Below are 25,036 nucleotides of genomic sequence, written 5' to 3'. Positions count from 1 at the left end.
TTATTGTGTGTGTGTGTGGCAAGAACCCTTAACTTGAGATCTACTCTCTTAAAATTTTAAGTGGCAATACAATATTTTACCTCCTATTGTTTTCAAAGCACTTTGACCCACATAATCTCATTAAATAAATTAGAGTAGTTTTATTTCTTCTTTATGATGAAAAAAAAAACCCACCAGACCTTAGGGATATGTTTTCCCAAAGTTCATTAGATATTGTACCTGTATCCAGAACCCAATTCTGACTTTTATCCAGTGCTCAGTGCATACGCTTCTGGGCCTTGAGCCTTATCTGGCTCTCTATACTTTATTGACCTCATACATATTCAAAAATTAATGTTTTAGGAATAACTTGTACCCTTTATAACTGTAACTTAACTGTTCTAAATTTTCTAGATAGAGTCTCAGTGTTAAAGCAGGAATGTTCAACAGCTGATCTTTACACTTCTGAGTGTTTTTTTAAAAGCTTTCATTTATTTATATTTAGAAAGAGGGGAAGGGAAGGAGAAAGGGAGAGAAATATCAATGTGTGGTGTCTTCTCACATGTCCCCCCACTGGGGACCTGGCCCACAACCCAGGCATGTGCCCTGACTGGGAATCAAACTGGCAACCCTTTAGTTTCCAGGCCAGTGCTCATCCCACTGAACCACACCAGCCAGGGCAAACTTTTGAGTGGTTTTATTTAAAATTTTGGGCAGTGAATTGAGGCCCAGCCTGGTTGATATAGCAGGGCCTCTTGAGTAACTACTTTGTGTTAAACACTATTGGAAGCATTATTGGTGTATAGAGATTAAACCAAAACAAATGATTTTTGCTCTTTAGGACCTCAAAAGCTGGCAGACAAAATGGAAGCATACATAGAGATGCTTCCATTTTCTGGCTTCCTCTGGTCCATGATCCATTCCACAAGCAGAATAGTGTTTTGAAAACACATGCCCTTTCCTTGCTTAAAACTTTCTGGTGGTACTCTCTTTCTCAGAGGGCCAAATCCAAGATTCTTGTTTGTTGTTGTTGTTTTAAGATTCAATCTTTTTTTTTCCTTTTTATTGAATGTATTGGGGTGATACTGGTTAACAGAATTATAGAAATTTATGGTGCGCAGTTCCACAACACATCTCTACACTATGTTGTGTGTTCATCACCCCAAATCAAGTCTCTTTCTATCACCATTTATCCCACTATACCTCCCTCCATCCTCCAACCCCCTGGACAATAACCATACTGTTGTCTGTGTCTGAGTTTTTTCTCTCTTTTTTATTTCTCAATCCCTCCACTGCACCCCCAGCCACCTCCCCTCAGACAGCTGTCAGCCTGCTCTCCATCTATGAGTCTGTCACTATTTTGCTTGTTAGTTAAGTTTGTTCATTAGATTCCACATACGAGTGAAATCATATGGTACTTGTCTTTATGTAATTGGCTTATTTCACTTCGCTTAATGCTGTCCAGATTCTTCCATGCTATTGCAGATGGTAAGATTTCCTTCTCTTTTATGGCCAAGTAGTATTGCATTGTATAAAGGTACCATACCTTTTTTCCCCCTCATCTACTGATGGACACTTGGGCTGCTTCCAAATTTTGGCTATTATAAATAACACTGCAATGAACATAGGGGTGCACATATTCTTTCAAATTAGTGTTTTGGGTTTCTTGGGATAAATTCCCAGAAATAGAATCACTGGGTCATAAGGCAGTTCGATTCTTAATTTTGTGAGGTAACTCCATACTGTTTTCCACAGTGGCTGCACTAATCTGCATTCCCAACAGTGCATGAGGGTTCCCTTTTTTCCAAAATCCTTGCCAATGCTTGTTATTTGTTAATTTATTGAGAGGTGTGAGGTGGTATCTCACTGTGGTTGTAATTTGTATGTCTGTAATGATTAGTCAGGTTGAGCATCTTTTCATATGTCTAGTGGCCCTCTGTATGTCCTCTTTGGAGAAGTGTCTCTTCAGGTCCTTTGTTCATTTTTTAATTGAATTGTTTGATTTTTTTTTAGTGTTGAGTTTTATTAGTTCTTTATAAACTTTGGACATTAGCCCCTTATCAGATATATGGATGAATATGTTCTCCGTTTCTATAGGTTTCATTTCATTGATGGTTTCCTTTGCTGTACAAAATCTTACCAAGTCCAGGATTCTTTTTAAATTCATTTATTATTTTTCAATTACAGTTGACCTACAATATTATATTACTTTCAGGTGTACACACTAGTGATTAGACATATATCTTACTAAGTGGTCATCCTGGTAAATCTCATACCCATCAGACACTACACATATTTATTAGAATATTGTTGACTGCATTTCCTATGCTGTACTTTAGATCCCCATGACTATTCTGTAACTACCAATTTGTATTTCTTAATCCCTTCACCTTTTTTACCCATCCTCCAACTCCTCTGTCATCTGGCATTTATCAAAATGTTCTCTGTATATGTGAGTCTGTTTCTGTTTTCCTTGTTTGTTTATTGTGATTTTTAGGTTTAATTGTTGATAGATATGTAATTGTTGCCATTGTTTATAATTTTTATCTCTTCTCTTGCTCCTCCTTTTTTTCCTTCTCCCTTTAACATTTCATGTAATACTGGTTTGGTAGTGATGAACTCCTTTAGCTTTTTCTTGTATGAGAAGCATTTTATCTTTCCTTGGATTCTAAATGATACCTTTGCCAGGTAGAGTAATCTTCATTGTAGGTCCTTGCTTTTCATCACATTGAATATTTCTCCCAATCTTTTCTGACCTGAAGTGTTTCTGTTGAGAAATCAGCTGAGAGATTTATAGGAGCTTCCTTATAGGTAAGTAACCACTTTTCTCTTGTTGCTTTTAAGATTCTCTGTTTGTCTTTAACTGTTTAAATTTTAATTATGATGTATCTTGGTGTGGGCCTCTTTGGGTTCCTCTTGTTCGGGACTGTCTGTGCTTCCTGGACTTGTGTGTCTCCTTTGTGTGAAGATGTTAGGAAAACTTCCTAACATTAGGGAAGTTTTCTGTTTGTGTCTTTTCAAATAGGTTTTCAATTTCTTGCTCTCCATCTTCTCTTTCCAGAACCTCCATGATGCAAATGTTGGTTTGCTTGGAGTTGTTCCAGCGGCTTCATATACTGTCTTCATATTTTTTTGATTCTTTTTTCTTTTTGCTGTTCCAGTTGCATGTTTTTTACTCCCTTATAGTCTAAATCACCGATTTGATTCTTGGCATCATCTACTCTACTGTTGATTCCCTGTAAATTATTCTTTATTTCACTTAGTGTATCTTTCATTTCTGACTTGTTCTTTTTTCTAGTCTCTGTGTCCTTTTTCATGTTATTGAAGTTCTCACTAAATTCCGTCAGCATCCTTACAACCATTGTTCTGAACTCTGTGTCTGGTAGTTTGTTTGCCTATATTTCATTTAGTTCTTTTTCTGGAGATTTCTCCTGTTCTTTCATTTGAGACCTGTCTTTGTCTTTGCATTTTGGCTGCTTCTCTATGTTTGTTTCTATGTATTAAGCAGAACCGCTACATGTCCCAGATATGGTAGAGTAGCCTTGCATAGCAGGTATACTGTAGAGACCAGTGGTGTAGCCTCCACTGTCACCCAAGCTGAGGACACCAGGTGCACCCCCTGTGTGGGCTGTGTGCACTGTCTGGTTGTAGTTGAGCCTTGATTGCTGTTGGCATCACTGGGAGGGATTGACACCTAGGCCAATTGGCTGCAAGGATTGCCCGTGACTGTAGCAGAGGAGCTCCTGCACAGGAGTAGACCCTGCTGAGCAGGACTCGTTTCAGTGGGGTTTTGGTGCTCACTGAGTTCGTCTCTTGAGTATGTCATTTGTGGAGGTGGTAGGGTTGTAATCTGGCATAGTCTCAGGCTGTCCACCTGGTGTCCTGCCTGGGGCCACCTGACACAAGCTACAGAAAGTTCTATAGATGGCTTCTACTTGTGCTGGGCTGGGAAGTGCCCAGGAGAGGCCAAGCTGTGAATCAAGGCTGGCTGCTGATAGTGCTGGGCCTAGGGCCACTTAAGAAGAGGTAGTAGGTACACAGAGTACAGATGCTGCTTGTTTGAGAGATTTTAGGAAAGTCCAAAGCATGAGGCAAGAGAGGCCAGTTGTATGGAAAAGCCACTGGAAGCAGCTTGAATGGGTCTTGGATGGGCCTCGCAGCTTGGATGCGAGTTGGGTGGAGCAGGATCTCAGGGAATCCCAAGGCTAGGGAAAACAGTGTGAGCCAGGTTGTTGGAAACTTGGATATGGCACCCACCTGCTGTCTCTGTGAGGGAAAGGCTCAGCAAAGGGCAATAGCCTCTGCCAGCACTTCTCTCTAGCAGAAAGCTGCCCCCCAGGTCTTGTCCAGATGCCACACAATTTAGTTCCTCCCTGTATGTTCTGGTTCCGTGCATGCTGGTGTCCCAGCGCTGGAGCTCAGAGGATTAAGTCCAAGTAAGTCTGTGTGTGGGCCCTTTAAGAGGAAGTGCCTGGGACTCCCAAAGCGTTCCATCATTCAGCCACAATTCCCACTGGTTTTTATAGACAGAAGTTATGGGGACTTCTCTTCCTGGCACTGGAACCTGGGTTAGGGGCCTGCTGTGAGGCTGGGATCCCTTGCTCCTCAGGAGGACCTCCACAACCGAGATCCTCCACCCCAATATTAAACTACCACACATGGGTGTGGGACCAGTCTGTTCCACGACTCTGCCCCTCCTACCAGTCTCTGTGTGATTTCTTTAAATCCCTAGCTGTTGTACTTCCATTCAGGTAGATTTCAGGCAGTTCTGAATGATGATTGTTTTCTAGTTTAGTTGAATTTTTGATGTGGTGGTGCAAGGATTTGAGTGCCGCGTTTACCTGTGCCTCCATCTTGACTAGAAGGTCGAAAATCCAAAATTCTTAATAAACATACAAGACTTCTCTGATTTGGCCCAGCTCCATTGCCCTCTATACTTACACCTTTATAGAAAGCACCAGACACATACCACTCCTTGGGATGCTCTGAGCACCTCATGATTTTTCATGCCTCTGGGTGTTTACTTATGCTAGACAATCTGTCTAGAATGCTGTGTTAGCCTGGGTCCTCTGAGAAACAAATTTAGGATTAAACTGGCAAGGATTTTATTTTCATTTTATTTTATCCTCACCTGAGGACATTTTTCATTGCTTTTAGAGAGGAAGGGAGAAAGAGAGACACATCAGTTGGTTGCCTTCCCATGTATGCCTGACCAGGGATCAAACACACAAGCTGGGTATGTGCCCAGACCAGGAATCAAACCTGCAACCTTTTGGTCTAGGAGACTATGCTTCAAACAACTGAGCCACACTGGCCAGGGATGGCAAGGATTTTATTAAGGGAAGCTGCCTGTGTGAGAGAGAATGGTGAAAGGAGATTGGAAGAGTAGGTGTGCCATCAGTCCATGTTGTAAGTCTGACCCCCTAGTGAAGGGGAGATAGTAGTAGTTTATGCAGAAGCTTTCCAGACTGAGGTGCGGTTGAAGGAGCGTTCAGAAAAGCCTTTGGGGAGTCCAAAGTCAGCATTCAGTGGAGTCCTGTCATTGCTGTACTCAGGCGTTGGTCAGGTAGGTATAGTCCATTGGAAGTGTGGCTTCAGTACAGACATTAGGATGAATTTCTGAGGCAGCAGTTCAGTTTTGGTGTTTGTATTTAGCTTTCCTCTAAGCTTGCATAAATGCTTTTCCTCTTTCCTCTAAGTCCTACTTTTCTTGAAAAGGTCAGCTTTAAATGTATCCTCTATTGCAGGGGTATCAAACTCATTTTCACCGGGGGCCACAACAGCCTCGCTGTTGCCTTCAAAGGGCCAAATGTAATTTTAGGACTGTATGAATGTAACTACTCCTTAACAGTTAAGCGAGAACTCTGCACTGCCTCTGGGTAGAAACAAGGTGCCTGGCGGGATAAAACAAAGTGGAGGGCTGGATTCGGCCCATAGACCTTGTGTTTGCCACGTGTGCTCTATTGGGAAACTTTTCCTCAAAGGAGATTCTCAGCATGTTACATGACGGTCCCACTGCATACAATGATCATTCCCTAGTCTCTGCCTGGTTAATTCCTAATACACTTTCTTGAACCCCTACCACCTATTACAGGACTGAAAAACTAGTAGGTAAGTGCTCAGGAAATATTTGTTGAATGAATGAATGAGTTGGTGGGACATGGACAAAAAGATAGATGGGAGAAGATTGTTGAGGCCAAATGAACTGCTTGAGCAAAGCCATAGGGGGAGGGGAGATGAAGAACATACTCTGTTTTTTTTTTTTCTTCCAAGTAAGTATGTCTTGCCCCAAAACTGTCATTTTAGGGAAATTACTATGATGCGAAACAGTGGGGGAAGGAGTGTCTTCCTGGCAATTGAAAATGATTCATATTTGAGAAGTTTGTTGAGAAAAATGTTTAGAGTGTTTCCTGAGAGGAAACAGAGTTCATGGAAATGGAATTTTACTGCTGCCAGGAAAAGCGATAAAGATCAAATCTTGTACAACTACTACCAGAATAGAAATTTCCATAGAGCAAAGAGATTTCAAAGTTCCAGCTAATGGCTCATGTGTGTTCAGCATTAAGTGTAGCTGAACTGTAATTCTGTAATGGAATCTGACCAATTTTGACAATCCAGTTTATTATAAACGTATGAATTAGTGGAGACCCATTCATCTTGACATTTGGTGACTCTGCCAGATGTTGGTCATATTTGTATGGAAAGAAACAGAGTTAGCCAGGAACCCAAATCACTGCCAACTGCCTGCCACTGCCACATGTTGTCAGATGAGATAGACGCACTGAGGATAAGACAGAATCATTCTTTTCAGCAACTGGAGATTTAGCCCTTGATCTCTATGTAATATAGTCACCCCCTGGTGACTTGGGTTGGACCATGTATGAAGCAGGCTTTTTTAAAAAAGATTTATTTATGTTTAGAGAGAGGAGAAGGGAAGGAGAAAGGGACAGAAAGATCAGTGTGTGGTTGCCTCTCATGCACTCCTTACTGGGGACCTGGCCCCGCAATCCAGACATGTGCCCTGACTGGGAATCAAACTAGCGACCCTTTCGTTCGCAGCCCACACCCAATCCACTGGGCCATACCAGCCAGGGTGAGGCAGGCTCTTTTTGCTCAGGCCCAAGTCTGTCCTATGCAGTCTTCTTCATGTCTTATTCATCCAGAGTTGCCACTTGAAAGGATGCAAGTTTCTTGATTTGTAATGTGGAGATGAGTAAAGGTATCATAGGCTTACTGTGGGGATTCATCAGGTAATGTATGCTGAGGGCTTAGACTGTGCCTGGAATAAAGTATTTGTTCAATAAATGGTGGCTAGCTTTTATTATTATTATGCAGTAGAAGCAGGGGTCTGAGGGTAAAATCCTATTTCTAGGTAAGTATTATCAAAGTTGGTTGTTCATTTGGTGAGTGCCTATTCTGTGATAAAGCAGAAAGGGACTCTTTGGGCTGCTATGGCCCATTCTGTAATTAATCTGACATATGTAATTGCTGGTACCTGTTTCTTCTCTCAAATGAAGACAGTCCACTTTGGCTTGTGCATGAGCAAAATCACTTCCTCCTCCACTGTGCTCTGACCTGGTATGGAATACTTTTCCTTTCTCATTGATCCATCTCTTTCACCTTCCAGTTTCTATCATTTTTTCTTTAGCTTACAATACCTAGTTTAAGAAAGACATGTGAAAATCAGAAGAGTGCACGATGCATTTCCCTGCCTTGATGTTTTTGTTTATCATATTGGGAAACTCTTTGACCCGAATAGCTTTTGCCTTCCATATCATTTTTTTACATTTTAGTGCATTAGTTCACTTGGGAGACTGTCCATTTACTTCTGTCATGAATTTCACCAAAGAGCTTCTCTTTCACATGTGTTTACACGTGTCTCTTAACCGTTTTCCTCCTATTCCCCCCAAGTCTTGACGTTACATCAAGAGCTACTCCTGTCTTGCTTCTCTTTTTGAAAGCCAAAAACACGAATTGAATTATCACTGATAGGAAATAGAATATTACTACTAGTCGATATGTACCAAGACAAAGGGAAGCTCTAAATTAAAGAGGTTGGGGGGAGTATTATTTGAAGTCCCAAAGGTTTCTTATGCTATGTCCAAATCTGTACCCACTGTCTGCATCTTCTCTGCCCCTGACAGTCAGCTCTCAAAACGTTTCTCAAATGGGTTTATTTCTTCCTCGTTCCTATTGCCCTTGTCCTGAGGCTGCTGCCCCTCATCGTCTTGCATCTAGAGGCAATAACTACTTTCCTTATGTCCCTTTTAGTTCCTACTCTTCCCTCTTCTGACTATACAGTGTTACAAGAGGGTGCCTTTTTTCTTTTCTTAGCTTTTTGAAAAAAGATTTTATTTATTTATTTTTAGAGAGGGGAAGGGAGGGAGAAAGAAAGGGAAACATCAGTGCTTGGTTGCCTCTTGAGTACCCTCTACTAAGGACTTGGCCTGCAACCTAGGCATGTTCCCTGACTGGGAATCGAACCATCAACTCTTTGGTTCGCAGGCTGGCACTCAATCCACTGAGCCAAACCAGCCAGGGCTTTTTTAAAATTAGGAAATGGCACATGGATGTAAAAAAAAAAATAAAAAACACAACCGAATGTGTAGCTTACTACAATATTACAAGGCAAACATCCAGATCAAGAAACAACATTGTCAACCACTCCCTAAGTCCCTTCAGGGGCCTGTCCCAATCATAACCCCCCCCTCTTTCCCGAGTAACTATTCTGACTTTTAAAGTAGTTATTTCCTTGCATTTCTTTATCACAAGGGCGGCTTTAAAACTATCAGCCTTGCCATATCTGGTTACCTTTATGCTAAAGCCTAAGGAATGCAGAAATTTTTCTCAGGCTACCTTTGCAGCCACCTTTCTGTGACTACTTTTCTCCCTAATACCCCAGTGGCCGGCCATACTGAATTATGCACAGGTTTCCTGATACCTCAGATATCTCCAGGTGTTTGCCATATATGTCCAGGCACTTGCTTCCGCTTTCTGGAGTTGCCTGTGTTCCTAACTCAGAGGTCAGTTCTGCTTTGAAGCTGTTGTGGATCTCCCCTTCCAGACGTTCTTGGGACAGAATGAATTCCCCCCATCCCTGTGCTCTGTGCTCATTGTAGTATTTTACCTGTGTTCTTTCATTAGCATCTGTCATTGTCTCTGGTACATAACAGACTGTGTAATGCTTAGTAGGTGCTCATTAAGATTTGCTGAATGAATATATATAAAATATATGTAAAGCTCCAGGTGTCAAATTTTCTTCACAGTTGACACAGAATCATATAATCGGTCATATGATCAGGCTTGCTTCTCCTTAAGTATTCCTTTCTATATTACACAGTTGTTTTTAAGTTAATTTATTTTCTGCCAATAACTAACATTTCTAGTATTTAATTTACTGTTAATATTTGAGCGCCAACTATGTGGCAGACAGTGTGCTAAGCCCCTGTGTATTATTTACTGACTCCTCACTATATTTTCATTTTACAGGTCAAGGCACTGAAGCTTAGGGAAGTTAAACAATGTAAGGTCATAAAGCCTAAAAGGAGAACTAGGGTTCAAAGTCTCGCAGTCTGACTAGAAATGTAAAACTCACACTCTCTTTACCATTCTGTGTCACTGCTTGTTAAGAAAGTCTGTTCTAGCTCTGGCTGGTGTGGCTCAGTGGATTGGGTGTTGGCCTGCAAACCAAAAGGTCACCAGTTTGATTCCTGGTCAGGGCACATGCCTGGGTTGCGGGCCAGGCCCCAGGTTGGGGGTGTGTGAGAGACAGCTGATCAATGTATCTCTCGCATATCTCCCTCTCTTTCTCCTTCCATTACCCTATCTCTAAATAAATAAATAAATACATAAAATCTTTAAATTAAAAAAAAAACAGAGCAGAAGTATGTTCTCAGTTGCAAAGAATAGATCTTTCCACATCTATGGAGCATGTTTCATTTGTGGAAGTGTGTTACCCATTGTGGCACTAGGCTGTAGTCACTTTTTAAGTTCTTTCCACCTTCCCAAACTGCTTCTGTTCAGGGCTCTCTCTAGCCCTGTTAACATTAGGTGTGTATTTCTTGTGGCTAATGAGTGGTGGTTTGGTTAATGGCTCTTAGTGAGCCACAAATAAGGAGATTGCTCTTGTATTGCCATATCTCTTTTTGGCCACATGTATTACTTAGCTTATGGCTGCTGCCTTAAGGATCATTTGCCTTGTGCCTGGCAAGGTGGTAAGTCGTGTCTTTTAAAATTATATTGGTGCTTAATGTTAATGGCTATTTCTTAACTTCCCTCTGAGGTGCTGAAAGAAAATTCAAGTATAAACAATTAGAGAAACAATTAAGTGGAAGAACACCGGTAGAGGAATGCTCCAATAGTTGGTCCCACATACCAACCACGGGGCTTACAGAAACCCACACCAGGGACTCTGGAGGAATTGGGTCTGAGACCGGAGCAACAGAGTGACAGCCATTTAGGAAATCATTGCCAGTAGGTGGGCAGAGAGGAACACAGATGCATAATGTCTGGTCTCACACTTGTGCCAGTGGCAGTGGCAGTGTTTGTCTTTTTTCCCTTACTAGTGTGTCGGCCTCTCTGGGGCAGAAATTGTCGTTTTTTTTTGAGCTTCACGCTCTTTGGTACCGCTGAGTCCTGCAGACGGCATAGATAGGGTGTTGCTCACCTGCTAGTGTTTCTTGTCGTTTCAAAGAACCCTCTTACTGTATTTTGGTTTTTCTAGTCAGCTTTCCATTTCAGCAAATTACCAGAGGTCATCGAGAATGTCTGGTTGTGTAAGACCTTATTGCATGTAACTATTTTTCAAAACTAACAAAAATAATAGCTAATGTTTTTAGTTGTCTTAGCAATGCTAGGTGCTAAGTGTTTAAATTGCTTTACACACACATATATCTCCTACAGTACTTTCACAGATCCTCTGAGGTGGCAATATTATTATCCCTGCTTTAAAGCTCAAGATGCAAATGCGTTATCACTTGCAACTAAGATTTCTTGTAAAATAAATTTGTTGTATTAGGAATTTGAACTGCACTTTCTGCTTCAGATTACTGTTTTGTTTAGAAAGGGCACTTGAAAAAACAATGTGGCTGGGAGTGTGCTTCTGGAGATAATGGTTTTCTCTAGAATGACTTATATGTAAACATTTTTGGGGGGGAACCATTTCTTTTGCTGTTCTACTTGTTAGAAAAGTGACTGTGGCATTTTCTTTCAATTGATATTTCATCAATAACTTTTCTAGTAAGTGTTTTTGAGGGGGCATGTTGTTTCTTTTCCCAGACTACTCTGCTTTCTGTTATATTCTAAGCTATAGATGGATTTAGTGGCTGATGGTCAACCGTTTGACTCTTGTCAGTTCCTGGTGCTGCAGATGAAGTATTGTGTTTTCTTGTCAGGTAAAATGTATAAGGCTGCTGTGCAGCTTGACAGGAAAAATGAACTAGAAGCACTTCTCAAAAAAAAACCAATTTAGGGACATCTTGTGACTTTCCCTTTTTTATTATCGAACCTTGTCTTGTGTCTGAAGAAAATTCCACACCCCCGCAAAGATCAGGCTGCTGTTCAGGTTACTAGTGTTCCAGGTGATCTCTTGCATACTCTGAGGAAGGGTCTTCAAAGGTGCTTTAAAAAAAAGATTTTATTTATTTTTAGAGAGCAGAGAGAGAGGGAGAGAAACGGCAATGTGTGGTTGCCTCTTGCACACCGCCCTACTGGGGATCTGGCCAGCAACCCAGACATGTGCCCTGACTGGGAATCGAACTGGCGACCCTTTGGTTTGCAGGCTGGTGCTCAATCCACTGAGTCACACCAGCCAGGGCCAAAGGTGATTTTCTTTCCTTGGCTAAAGAGAAGAGTAATACCAAGATTTAAGTAGCCAGATGAGAAACCAGGTAGATCTCAGAAATAGGTGTTATAATGCCTATAATTTGTGCAGTAATATTCTAAGAATATATTTGTTTCATCTTCTTTTCCCACAATGGGAGTAAACAAGTGGGTAATGAAAGTGGTGTGATGGTAAGAGGATTGAGTTCAAATTTTGTCTAGTGTGCTTTCCATCAATGAATGAGATTCCCAGAGGAAGGTAGTATGAGAGGGAAGAAAAAATAAATTAGACAAGGCATTTGGCTAGTCATGGATATAGATGTCAAGATCCAAGCACCATCTGCTAGTAAAGTTAATCAAAGCAAGAGAAATCAGCAAGCCTTTCTATAGAGCCAGATCCCTTTCATTTTCCTTTCCTCTCCATCCATGCCCTCAAATTCCCCTCATTCTCTGCTCACAGCCAGTGTACATGTGATTCCCAAGCCTCCTCACCTCCAGAGATTAGGATTCACTAGGTTTGGCTTAGGGCAGAGAGCTCTGTATTTTGAACAAGTTCTCCAGGGATTCTCTTGCAGACCTTCTCAGAAGCATCCTTTGAGAAAGCCTGGATTCAGTGTAGGGCCCAAATATCCCCATAATTGGTCGGCCATTGACTGAACACCTACAGTCAGCATTGAGTGTTGGCATACAGCCACACACACCCACTTGTCCTCTTATACCTTTGCCAAAATGGGAAAAAATGTGCATCTCTGTTAAGTTTGGGAAAATTAACTTTGTACATTTATGTGGGTGCTAGTAATAGCTGAGGATTATTGAGTGTGATGTGTGCTCTAACAGGTATTTTCTCAGGAAATTCTCCGAAAAACCTGGGGAAGATAGGTACTGTTTATTTTCTATATGTTACAGAAAAGGAAACTGAGGGTCAGAGAGTTTAAAATGACTTGTTCAAATCACAAAACTAATTAGGGGCAGAGCAGGAAGTTTATCCAGGCAAGCTACTCCCATCCGCACTGTTTCTGTTCTTAGTGGATCTCAGGTTCAGGAAATTGGAATCAAGGCCCTGGCTGGGTTAGAGCATTTGGTTACAGCATCGTCCCAATAATGCCAAGGTTGTGGGTGCAGTGTCCTGTCAGGGCACATACAAGAAGTAACCAATGAATGGATAAATAAGTGGAACACCAAACAGATGTGTTTTCTCCCTCTCTCTCTCTCTCTCTCTCCCCCCTCCCTCCCCCCTCCCCCTCTCCCTCCTTCTCCCTCTCTCTCTCTCCTCTTCCCTCCATTCTCTTATCTAAAATTTAATAAATAAAAAAATTTAAAAGAAGTTACAAAATAGAAATTGGAATCATAGTTATCCTTGGTTCAAGACTCCTTGTGGCACTCTAACCACAACTGCACTGCCTTTGCAGCCAATCAACTTTTTAAAAAAATGTTTCAGAAACAAGCCAATTTAGTTTTTTGTTGTTTTTTAAAAGACTTTATTTTTAGAGAGAAGGGAAGAGAGGGAGAGAAATAGCCATGTGTGGTTGCCTCTTGTACGCCCCCCCTGGGGACCTGGCCCTCAACCCAGGCGTGTACCCTGACTGGTAATAGAACCGGCAACCCTTTGGTTTGCAGGCTGGTGCTCAACCCACTGAACCACACCAGCTGGAGCTTTTTGTTAGTTATTTTTAATTGTGGTAAAATACAAATAAAGGTTTACACTCTTAACTGCTTTAAGTGTATGATTCTGTGGCATTAAGTGCACCCACACTGCTGTGAAGCACCACCACCATCCATTTCCAGAAACTATTTTCATCCTGCAGAACTGAAACTCTTTAATCATTAAATAATAACTTGCAATTCTCCCCTTCCCCTAATCCCTATGTGCCACCACTCTACTTTCTCTCTGATAGAGTCAACCAACTTTTAACTGTATGCCATTAATCTCCATAGCCACCAGCTTTGCTATTGATTTTTTTAGATAAAAACATTACAAATCAAACCAGGATTTACAAATGTATACTCAGTATTGAAACATAAAGTCAAAGATACTTTATTTATTTATTTTTAAAATTTTAATTGTTGTTCAAGTACAGTTTTCTGCCTTTTACTCCCATCCCAGCCCACCCCCCAGCCCTTCCCACCTTTCTCCCATTTCCACCCACCCTAGTTTTTGTCCATGTGTCCTTTATACTTGTTCCTGCAAACCCTTCCCCTTTTCCCCTGAAATTCCCTCCCCTCTCCCCTCTGGTCACTGTCAGCCTGTTCTCAATTTCAGTGTCTTTGGTTCTATTTTGCGTGTTTGTTTGTTTTATTGATTAGGTTCCTGTTAAAGGTGAGATCATATGATATTTGTTTTTCACCTCCTGGCTTATTTCACTTAGCATAATGCTTTCCAGTTCCACATGCTGTAGCAAAGGGTAGGAGCTCCTTTTTTCTTTCTGCTGCGTAGAATTCCATTGTGTAGATGTGCCATAGTTTTTTGATCCATTCATTTACTGATGGGCACTTCGGTTGCTTCCAACACTTGGCTATTGTAAATTGTGCTGCTATGAACATTGTGGTGCATAGGTTCTTTTGGATTGGTGTTTTCAGAGTTTTTAGGATGTAATCCTAGCAGTGGAATTGCTGGGTCAAAAGGCAGATCCATTTTTAGTTTTCCGAGAAAATTCCATACTGTTTTCCATAGTGGTTGTACCAGTCTGCAAGAATGTAGCCTGCCTTAAAGAATGAGAGATTGTATCTCTTAAAGCACTTGAGGTCCACACCACTATATAGAACTAGGTTTATATTTGGCAACTTGCAGATATGAAAACTGCACTGAAAGGAGAAACAAGCTTTATAGTTGGATGTTTCTTTGGAAAATAAATACATTTTCAGTCACATGAATTCATGCAAATTGCTGCATCATACTAAAAATCAATTATACTCAATAACTTTAAATAATGGGATTGTATATTTTGGGATGTTTTGGACAAAGCAAAACGTATGCTAAAAGTGATGATTATGAAAGCTGAAGCCCCACTTTATTTTTCCCCCCATCATTTTTTAAAGTGAATTGCTCACAGGTTACTAATACTTAGAAAACAGAATTGTATGGTTACGTAGGTATTATACTTTCATTTCAAGTGTTTGAAGATACAGTTCCCTCACCCACTCCTTTTTTCTTCTCTTTCTGGGAGACTCCTGAAAATCAAAATCTCTGAACTTAGCTTCTGGTTAAGATGGAGGCGTAGGTAAACAGCTCGCCTCCTCTCAAAAACACAGCAAAAATTACAAGTAGGCTACAAAACAAACAGCACTTAGAATCATCAGAAAATTGAGCTGTGTGGAAGTCCAACAACCAAGGAATTAAAGAAGTCACATTCATCCAGATGGGAAGGAGGAGCAGAAATGCATTGACAGGAAGAAAGCATATGTTAAAAAGACAAAGGTATGATGAAATAAAGACAACCAGGAACAAATCAGATGTTCTTGATCTTTATGCCACTTATGATACATAATATCTGCCAAGTGTAGAGAGAAAATTTCAGGATATCAGAAAAGGGGAATAAGTTTAGAATACCACCTGTAAAGCCCATTCTAGGTCCTCAACAATAAAATCACCTGGTAAGAACAAAGATGCCTTTAGTTCCATGACAATATTTTTTTCACTAACAGTCTGTGGTCTGGGAGTATTCAGACAGGTAGATAGTGGGGATGATTCAGGCTAAGGAACTGGCAGGGAAGACGATGAAATATTCTGGAGTCAAGAATTCCAGGGCCTTTAAATCACCAGACATGCAATTCAAAGTGGATAAAAGATTACAGGGTTTTTTCTGATTGAGACACATCGGTTGTTTATGTGTCCTTCAATAGATGATTTAATAAAGAAGATGTAGTACATACATATGTACAGTGGAATACTACTCAAATCGAAATTTCTTTTGCAATTATTCAGAGCAGATTAGAAGACAGTACAGTAGAGCCATAGGGAAATCACAATAAGAAAACATATTTGGTAGCTCCTAAGAACTGTTATAAGATTGGATTTTTACCTGGCATCTTGGTGAATCTGGTCAAAGGTAAGCCTGGTGTTGATTATTTCAAATGCTGTTTGTTGTTCTGAAAGTTATTGTAATCAAAGCAGTTTTTAGATATTTAAAGATAGCGTTCCTCTGTTTTAATTCCTTGGATTGTCTTAAAATACTGAAGTGTATTTGATAATAACTTAAAATTTAGGTCAATTATTATCTAATCCTAAAATCAGTAAGAATGATTTCATTCATGCTCTGTTTCTCACTGGCATTTTATGTAAATTAGGGTAGATATGATTGAGAAAAGCTTGGTTGACAATCAGTAATCAGGATTTTATTTTCTTTTTGTAAGATTTTTATTTATTTATTTTTAGAGAGTAGGAAAGGGAGGGAGAAAGAAAGGCAGATAAACATTGATGTGAGAGAAACATTGATTGGTTGCCTTTCATAAGTGCCCTGCCTGGGGACTGAACCTGCAACCCTGGCATGTGCCCTGATCAGGAATCACACTGGAGACCTTCATCTTGTGGGATGACACCCAGCCTACTGAGCTGCATGGGTCAGGATTCAGGATTTTTTTAAAGATTTTATTTATTTATTTTTAGAGAGGGAAGGGAGGGAGGGGGGGGGAGAGAGAGAGAGAGAAAGAGAGAGAAACATCACTGTGCGGTTGCTGGGGGCCGTGGCCTGCAACCCAGGCATGTGTCCTGACTGGGAATCGAACCTGCGACACTTTGGTTTGCAGCCCACACTCAGTCCATTGAGCTATGCCAGCCAGGGCTAAGATTTTTTTTTTTAATTGAAAAGTATTATATGTGGTTAAATATTCTTAAACTCCAGGAAATATAAACAAGTTGGCATTCCTGCTTCATTCATAGCCCTATTCTCCAGAGGTAACCACTGTTAAATTTCAGATTGTTTTTATATCTATGAGAGGATACACACACACACACACACACACACACACACACCCCTCTTATATACAGTAGGAATCAGAATGCATAATATTCTTTGATTTTCTTTTTAAGTTAATGTATGTTAGAGATGATTTCATACTGATACATTTTGAGCTACTCATGTTTTAACAGTTGCACAGTAATCCATTGTTAAACAGCCTCCTCCTGATGGACCTTTGAATTATTTAGTTAATTGTTTTACTATTATAAACAATGGTGTTAACAAATATCCTTCTATATTTTATTAATCTTATGTAGTATCACACAGCTGTTTTTTAAAAATTGGATTAATGATATTATCAAAAGTTTTCCTATCTGATAGTTCATAATTTTAAACTAAAACTAGTGTAAACAGAAGTTTTAGAACAATAAGAAGGGAAACTGTCATCACACACACTTAATAGATACAGAAGTAGACAAAAGTAGGTTTACAGTTGTGAGCGCACAGAGTTTTCAGATGCTCTTGTATTTATTTATTTATTTATTTATTATTGTATGATTATAGTAAATGTAAACCTACTTTTGCCCACCCTTGTATATGTAAAAATGTGTGTAAATATTATTTTGAACAATAATAGTTACCATTTCATGATCACCAACATTATCTTATTTAATTAATCCTCAAACTGTGTGGATAGGTACCATTATTATTCCCAATTGACTAGAGAAAGATTAAAGACTTATCCAAGGTCCCATAGGTAGTGGCAGAGGGAAGGCTCCAAAACAGTGTGTGTTCAACAATAAAAAAATCCAATTGAAAAATGGGCACTGGATTTTAATAGACATTTCTCCAGTGATGTACAACTGGCCAATAAACACATGAAAAGGTGCTCAACACAATTAATTGTGCAGGAAATGTTCATCAAAACTACAGTGAGATACCACTTCTCATCCACTTTGGATGACTATTTTTTTTTTAAGGGAAAATAAAAGTGTTGGGGTAGATGTAGAGAAATCAGAACCCTTACACTTTGTTAGTGGGAATGTCAAGTGGTGCAAACATTGTGGAAAACAGTGTGCTGGTTGCTCAAAAAGTGAATCATGGAATTACCTTATCACCCAGGAGTTCTACTACTAGGTGTGTGCCCAAGAAAATTGAAAACACATGTTTGTACAAAAACTTGTCCACAAATGTTTATAGCAGCATTCATAATAGGCGCAAGGTGAAAATAGCTCAGATGTCCACCAACTGAGGAATGCGTACATGCACAAAAAGTGGTATATCCACTCAGTGGAACGTTCTGTATGACCATAAAAAGGAATGAAGTACTGATACACCTACAGTGTGGATGAACCTTGAAAATATTATGCTAAGTGACAGAAGTAAGATGAGACCACATAGTATATTATTTTACTTATTTAAAAGGTTCAGAATAAGTAGAAAGTTAATTAGTGATGATCAGGGATTAAGGGGAGGGAAAAAAAGGGGAGATGGGAGCGACTGCTAACAGTTACAGGGTCTCAGGGGATAGAACGTTCTGAAACTGAATCATGGTAATGATTGCCCAACTCTGAACATACTATAAACCGTTGAATTATAACTTTAAACATGTGAATTTTATATATTGTCCAGCATTATAAAACAACAGAGAGCCCTTAAAATGTTGTTCTTTAAAGGTCTGTCCTTGACTGGTGGAGCGATCTCCTTCGATGTCATGCCCTCAGTTGTTAAGTTTATGGGGATGAAGAACAAATCTATTTCTTCTCCAGTGAGTCTTCTCCCCTGAGCTACATATCTATATTTGAGGCTGCCTACTGAAGAGGTCCACCTGGCTTTCCAACAGGTCCCTCAGAAGCAGCACTGTGTTTAATAGAGCTGATAATCACCTCCACTCACAAATCTGATACTTATGTGTTTCCTGTCTGAGTGAATGATGTTCCCATTTACCATCAGGCAAGCAATAGACCTCCAAGTCCTATTACTTTTTTCTCAAACAACTCCATCTGCTTTTTACCATCCTCTGTGAGCAGCTATGGTCCAGGCCCTTAACAGGCCCTGCCAAAGTGAATGAGGTCACGGGCACTTGTGTGCTTGGTCCCTGTCCTGCCTTGTCTCTCAACATCTTTCTTGTTTTATACATTTTTCTCTAACAATAGAACTTGTAGATCACTTAATTACTCAGTGCCATCTTTGGCCTTTGGGCCTGCTGATTCCTCTGCATTCTTCCTCCTTAGCCTAGCCAACCCCTGTTCATCTGTGTAATACTTGCTTCAGGCATCACATCCATGAAGGCTTCTCTGACCTGTAACTGGGTTTGAGTTAGTCACCCTCTTTCTCCCTCTTGCTTATAGCGATTCTGATGTGACATCCACCACACTGGATTATTGTGATCTCTTTGAGTGTCTGTCTTCTCTTCCAGATGGTAAGGTTTTAAAGACTACAGCCATGAGAGGAAATCCTGTTCTAGTTTCTCTGTGTCTCTGTGTAAGAAAGGTGCATGTCCTTCCTTTAGTCATGAAATCTCCTTCTCAGGAAGGCCTAAGCCTACCTAAATCTTACATAAAATTGCAACCTTCCCCAACACTTATTCTTCTTCCTTGCTTTTGTTCTCCTTAGCACTATATATTTCACTTGCTTTATTTGTTGTCTGTCTTCTCTCACTACAATATAAGTTCCACGAGGAAAGGGATTTTTGTCTCTTTTTTTAACTCACATTCTTACTGCGTAAACCAGTACCAGGTGCATGGTAGGCACTCAGCAAATATTTGTTGAATGATGGAAAGAATGTTTGCTTTATCTGCCTGAGGGAGTACAGCTGGCTCATAAACAATGTAGGGGTTAGGAGTGCCAACCCCCCAGTTGAAAATTCACATATAACTTTTGACTCCCCCCACATTTAACTAATAGCCTGCTGTTGAATGGAAGCCTTATCCATCACATGCAGTCAATAAACATATTTTGTATGTTATATGTAATATATACTATATTCTTACAATAAAGTAAGCTAGAGAAAAGAAAATCTTATTAAGAAAATCATAGAGAAATTATATTTACAGTACTTTTTTTAAATCTGTCCATAAGTGGACCCATGCAGTCCAAACTCTTGTTGTTCGAGGGTCAACTGTATGTTAGGAGTTTACTGCCTGTAGTCAGAAAGCTTGGTTCCATATACAACATGTGTTTTTTTTTTTAATCTTTCTGACCATGGATAGGGTACATAATTTGTCTGAGTCTCCTGTGAAATGGGCCCAGTACTCATATTTACTGTACAGTTTTCATGAATATTAAATAAGTAGGCCTATATAACATATTACAAGAGTACCTGGTATATAGTAAATGTTCAATAAGTACTCATTATTGTTATTTCTCTTTTAGGACATTGCCTTAGGGGCACCTACTATAGCTATATGTTTGTCTCTGAATTTCCAGAGTCCAGTCTGATATTGCATGCTTTGAAAATATCAAATAATCCTTTCTGAAATAAATGTTTGAATGGGGTTTAAACAGATTGTTCAAAAATGTTTTCTTTGTATTAGTGTTTAGAATTTTTAACAATTACTATAGCAGTTTGTATTTAAATTAGATATGTGGCCCTGGCTGATGTGGCTCAGTGGATTGAGTGCAACCCTGTGAACTGAAGGGTTGCCAGTTTGATTCCCAGTCAGGGCACATGCCTGGGTTGTGGGCCAGGTTCCCAGTGGGGGGCACGTGAGAGGCAACCACACACTGATGTTTCTCTCCCTCTCATCATCACTCCCTTCCCCTCTGTTTATAGATAGATAGATAGATAGATAGATAGATAGATAGATATTAGATATGTGAATATCTAAAGGAAAGCCATAACCATTGTAGACAAAAATGGGAACTTTGACCTTTGACCTTTATTGGAGCAGTAAGCCCACTCAGTATCTGATGGTAGAAGACCCTTAAGTTTTTGAGGAGTATTGATTCTGTAATAGGATTCCAGGCTGGGATTGGGCTAGTGGATCTGCTACTTTTCAAAAACTGTCACAAAGTTAAACCCGTCTTGGTTTTCTTAAAGTTGAGAAATTTGTAGCTCTAGTTGTAAGAAGTTAATTCCAAAAAATATACTGGAAAATGTACTCAAGAAGTAAATTAAAAATTAATGTCTCTAAATCTATACTGTAATACTCATATCACACATACACTATGATTTTATAAACTACAATATTATTTTAGATGCATAGAGAATCCTTAACATGATTACATGTTTCAGTTATTCTAAAATGCTTTTTTATTACTACATTTTCTTTAAAAATACTTTAGGGAATTTTTTTTAATGGCTTCAGCATTTTTTGGAAATGTCACACTTTCCATTAATAAAATTGTTCTAGCTTCTCTCTTCTAACTCTGAAGCAATATTTGTATGTGTCATCAGTCGTTTGCATTTGAATAAGCTCCTCAGTAAGTGCATACCCCTGGGGCTGCTGTGTGGCCCTGATGAGTGCCATTTTATATGGTTCTTGGGAATGGTGAAAACACACGTGTTCTAAGTGGTAGAATTAATAGATAAAATTACTTTGAAATCAAAGTCCTCAGGTAACAGAATTCTCCCTAAATAAGTTGCTAGGTAGCATGCAGTGTAATAACAACTGCTCCAGCTATATTACCAACAAAATGGTCGTGTCAGTCCTATGCCCTGTTTGTCTTCTGTTCCAGGGGATTTCTGTTCTTATCAAAACAAATCAAAGTGCTATGTGTATTGCTGGTCCTCGGGAATTATCAGTTTCTGTGGTAACTGTTTAATGCAGACCCAGATGCTGTAGCACTTACTCCCCAAGGTGCCATGTGCCTAAGGCATTTTAAATACTCTATGTTTTCAGTACGATACTGCTGCTCTGGAAGAACTGTGTACATAGTGGTTTACTTTTCAGAGTGCTTACAGCAGACATTTCTAATATATAAAGAGCTTTATGGCAGGTCTGTATTTATATTCTGGCTCTACTACTTAACTGGAAGACTTTGAATGCTTTAGTTATCTTCTCTGTCCTTAAATTTTCTCCCCTCTAAATTAAAGTGGTAAAACCTATTTTGTAGCTTTGCTGTGAGGATTATTTAACAGGATTGCATAATCTTGATTTATGCATTTGCCAAAGACAGTATAGTATTGGGGTTAAGGATGCAGGCTGGAGTGTGCAAACTCCAGCACATGCAAACCTTGGCTCTGTTCCTTCCTAGGCACCTGACCTAGGATAAGTGAAATATTATCTTTGTGCTTCAGTTTCCTCATCCATAAAATGGGGAAACGAATAGCTACCTACCTCACAGAGTGGTTTTAAGGAGTAAATGAGTTAATACATATAAAATGCTTTGAATGATACCTGGCACATACTAAATCTTCAATAGATGTTAACCATTATTATCATTATTATTATTTCTGCTTCTCAGCATGCAATATCAATGTTTGTTTATTGTGCTCACCAAACTGAGACCTTCTTTATAGCTTTTGAGCCTAGCATACAGTAGGTACTTAATGAATTAGTGAGTGAAGGAATACCTTTATGTTTCTCAGATTTGCCCTCTCCATTTCTTTAGAAACTAATCTCTTTCTCCCATGACTCACATGGCTTTTGTAGCTGTACTCCCCATGTTTTCTGGAACAAAAATTTGGGATGTTTGATCAAAAAAACAGAATATTCTTCCTATATCCAGGCTGTACTATTTATCATAGTCTCATATTCTTCCTTATTTAGATGTATATTTCCTCTCCCACTTAACTGAGAGGGAGAGGAATTTTGTCTTCTTCCTCTCTGGTCCCCACAAGCCAAAATAGAGTCTGGGGCATAGTAGGTGCTTGACAAATGATTGCTGAATTGAACGGAGTCAGGAGTTGAGTTCACATTCCTCAAGATGGAAGTAAAGAGCTGCCTTTTTAAACCAATGATGGCTTCCAGATTATTAGTTGCTGTGGGATCTGAATCTGACTTGTTTGGAAGTAACACATTTTGAAACTCAATTAGGTGCAGATCTGTGAGGGGGAAGAGGCAGAAACCAAACATTTGAAAGAATTCCGTTTCATAAAATTGAATACTGATGTTTTTCTTCTGGTTGTCTTTTTCTCATGTCATTGAAAACCTACATATCTATTTTATTTCCTTTTCTTTCTTGGTCTGTCCCAAGTCCTTAAACAGTAAATTGGATTGGAAATAACTCATTAGTGCTTTGCAGTTACTGGGCAAGGAAAGCTGGCGTCAATGGTGCAGTTTCCCTCTCATTGCATCTCTCCACCTGGAGCAGCATGAAAATACTTTCTCTAATTAGAGTCATTAAAAGTCTAATGAAATTCTATTTTTAAAAAGCCTTTTACATTTTCTTCTGTTAAGCAGTTTCTTTTCAATTTGTGCCATATATGCTGTTGATAATTGCCATTTTCATACTCTACTGACTTTATAGAATTGGCTTTATTTTTTCATGTAACTAGACACACATATTGTGTAAAACTTTCTTTGTAAGAAGAGGTCATTCTTTATTCAGCCTGCTAAAGGTATTCTTTTTACTGTTCGTGTGAGGATTGAGTGTCCGCCTTCTTGTAGCACATAAAGGCTGCAATATTTGCCTTGTTGGAGGAATATGTAGCTTTTTCCTGTTTGGATATCTTGTACCATATGGGTAAATCCAATCCTGGTAGAAAACTTTCATTTTAAACACACAAAAAATAAATTTTTATACTGGAGAAACAGAAATGTACACTTTTAAAAAAAGGAAGTCATTTTGTCTTGACTGGCTTAACACATCGTGTTTGTTTCTTTTTTTGAATGTACCTAAAAATCAAAGTTAGAAAGTATCCATATCAGCGACTGCTTGTGGGTACTGGGTTTCTTTTTGGGGTGTTGAAAATGTTATCAAATTAGATTGTGGTAATGTTGTATAACACGAACATAATAATTATGGCATTGTTAACTGAATTCTATAGTATGTGAATTATATCTCAATAAAGCTGCTATTTTAAAAAGGTGCTCATGTTTACCAGCTCCACCACTTACTGTGTGGCCTGGAGCAAGTTGCTTTCCTTTTTGTGCCGTGACTTTCTCATCCGTATATGGTGGCAATAATAGTACCTTCCTGATGGGCTGATTGTGGAGACTAAGTGATTATAAACATTAAGATTTTAGAATTGTGCTTTGGTATGTAAACCCTCAAATGTAAACAGTTGTCATTGTTTTCCTATGCTTGTAGAGCTCAGAAGAGAAGTCTGTGGCTAGAGTGCCATCAGCCATCAGTGTATAGATGTTCATTAAAGCCATGCATATGCATTGTTATTTAGGTACAGCATACAGGATGGTGAAGGACAGACAGCTGAGGGCTGAATCTAGGGAAACACCAGCATTTAGTAATTTAGTCTAGTGGCAGAACAAGCAGATTTGGCAAAGGAGACTCAAAAAGGAGTGTCTAGAGCCATAAGAGGAGGTGTGATATCATGGAAGCAAAGGACAAAACAGTCTTTCAAGAAGATGGTTAATAGTGTCAGTAGTAGACAAAGGATAAGTAGGGAACTGTGCATTCGGTTTGGCAAGTTAGAGCTGTGGGAGTGTGGGTGCAGGAACCAGCTTATAGAGTGGGCTGAGAGAGTGATAAGGAGGTGAGGAAGTAGACATAGTGAGTGCATTCTTTTTTAGGAGGTTACTCATTTATTAAACAATTCTTTATTGAGCTCCTGCCATGTGCCAGGCCCTGGTGTAGGTTAGCGGTATGCCTGTGAACAAAATAAAACAAAAACTCTTCCAAAATTCCTGCCTTAAAGAAGCTTTACTTTATATTGGGCCTGTGTAGGGAAGGAGAGATAAGGCTGGAAAAGGGTACTTGATCAACAAGAGTGTATCCTGTGTGTGCATGCATGTGCGAATTTAAGAAAAGGAGGGCTTAAGCATTTCAGCTAAGAAACCATTGGGAGATAGATTATGTGGTTGACAGTATAGGAGAGGTGGGATAATTATTGGTGCAAAAAGATGGGAAGATGGAGATCAAGAACATATACGGAGGCTCTTTATTGGTCTTGAGCAGGATGAGAGATTCCCTCTTTTAAAATTGGAGGGAAAGTGCACACAGCAGGGAAGTGTGAAGAAATGCCCACCAGATGAGCCTGATTTTATAGGAGCAAGGTCACCCATATAGAAAACAGTGTGGCAAGGGACCAGAGGACAGCCATGAAGCTTTGAAATCAGTACTTACGGTAAACGGAGAATGAGATGAACAAGGACAAGTGAGGGGTTTGTGGAATGGCACTGAGGGATTTGTAATGGCATCATTCTTCACATTAGTGTGGTTATACCAAAACTGTTCTCAGCTTCCTTCATGCAGGAATGAAGAAGCAGTATCTGAGA

The 25,036-nt window shown here is 39.6% G+C and overlaps 1 protein-coding gene across 9 annotated transcripts in view; it reads left to right on the top strand.

Moving 5' to 3' along the window:
• ATP11C (ATPase phospholipid transporting 11C) overlaps positions 1–25,036 on the top strand; it is a 183,902-nt gene that overhangs the window by 31,460 nt on the left and 127,406 nt on the right. The window lies entirely within an intron of this gene.

Source organism: Phyllostomus discolor, chromosome X, assembly GCF_004126475.2.
Source record: "Phyllostomus discolor isolate MPI-MPIP mPhyDis1 chromosome X, mPhyDis1.pri.v3, whole genome shotgun sequence".
Taxonomy (NCBI): domain Eukaryota; kingdom Metazoa; phylum Chordata; class Mammalia; order Chiroptera; family Phyllostomidae; genus Phyllostomus; species Phyllostomus discolor.
Note: the sequence above shows the minus strand (reverse complement) of the source record. Positions and strands in the feature narration are given on the sequence as shown.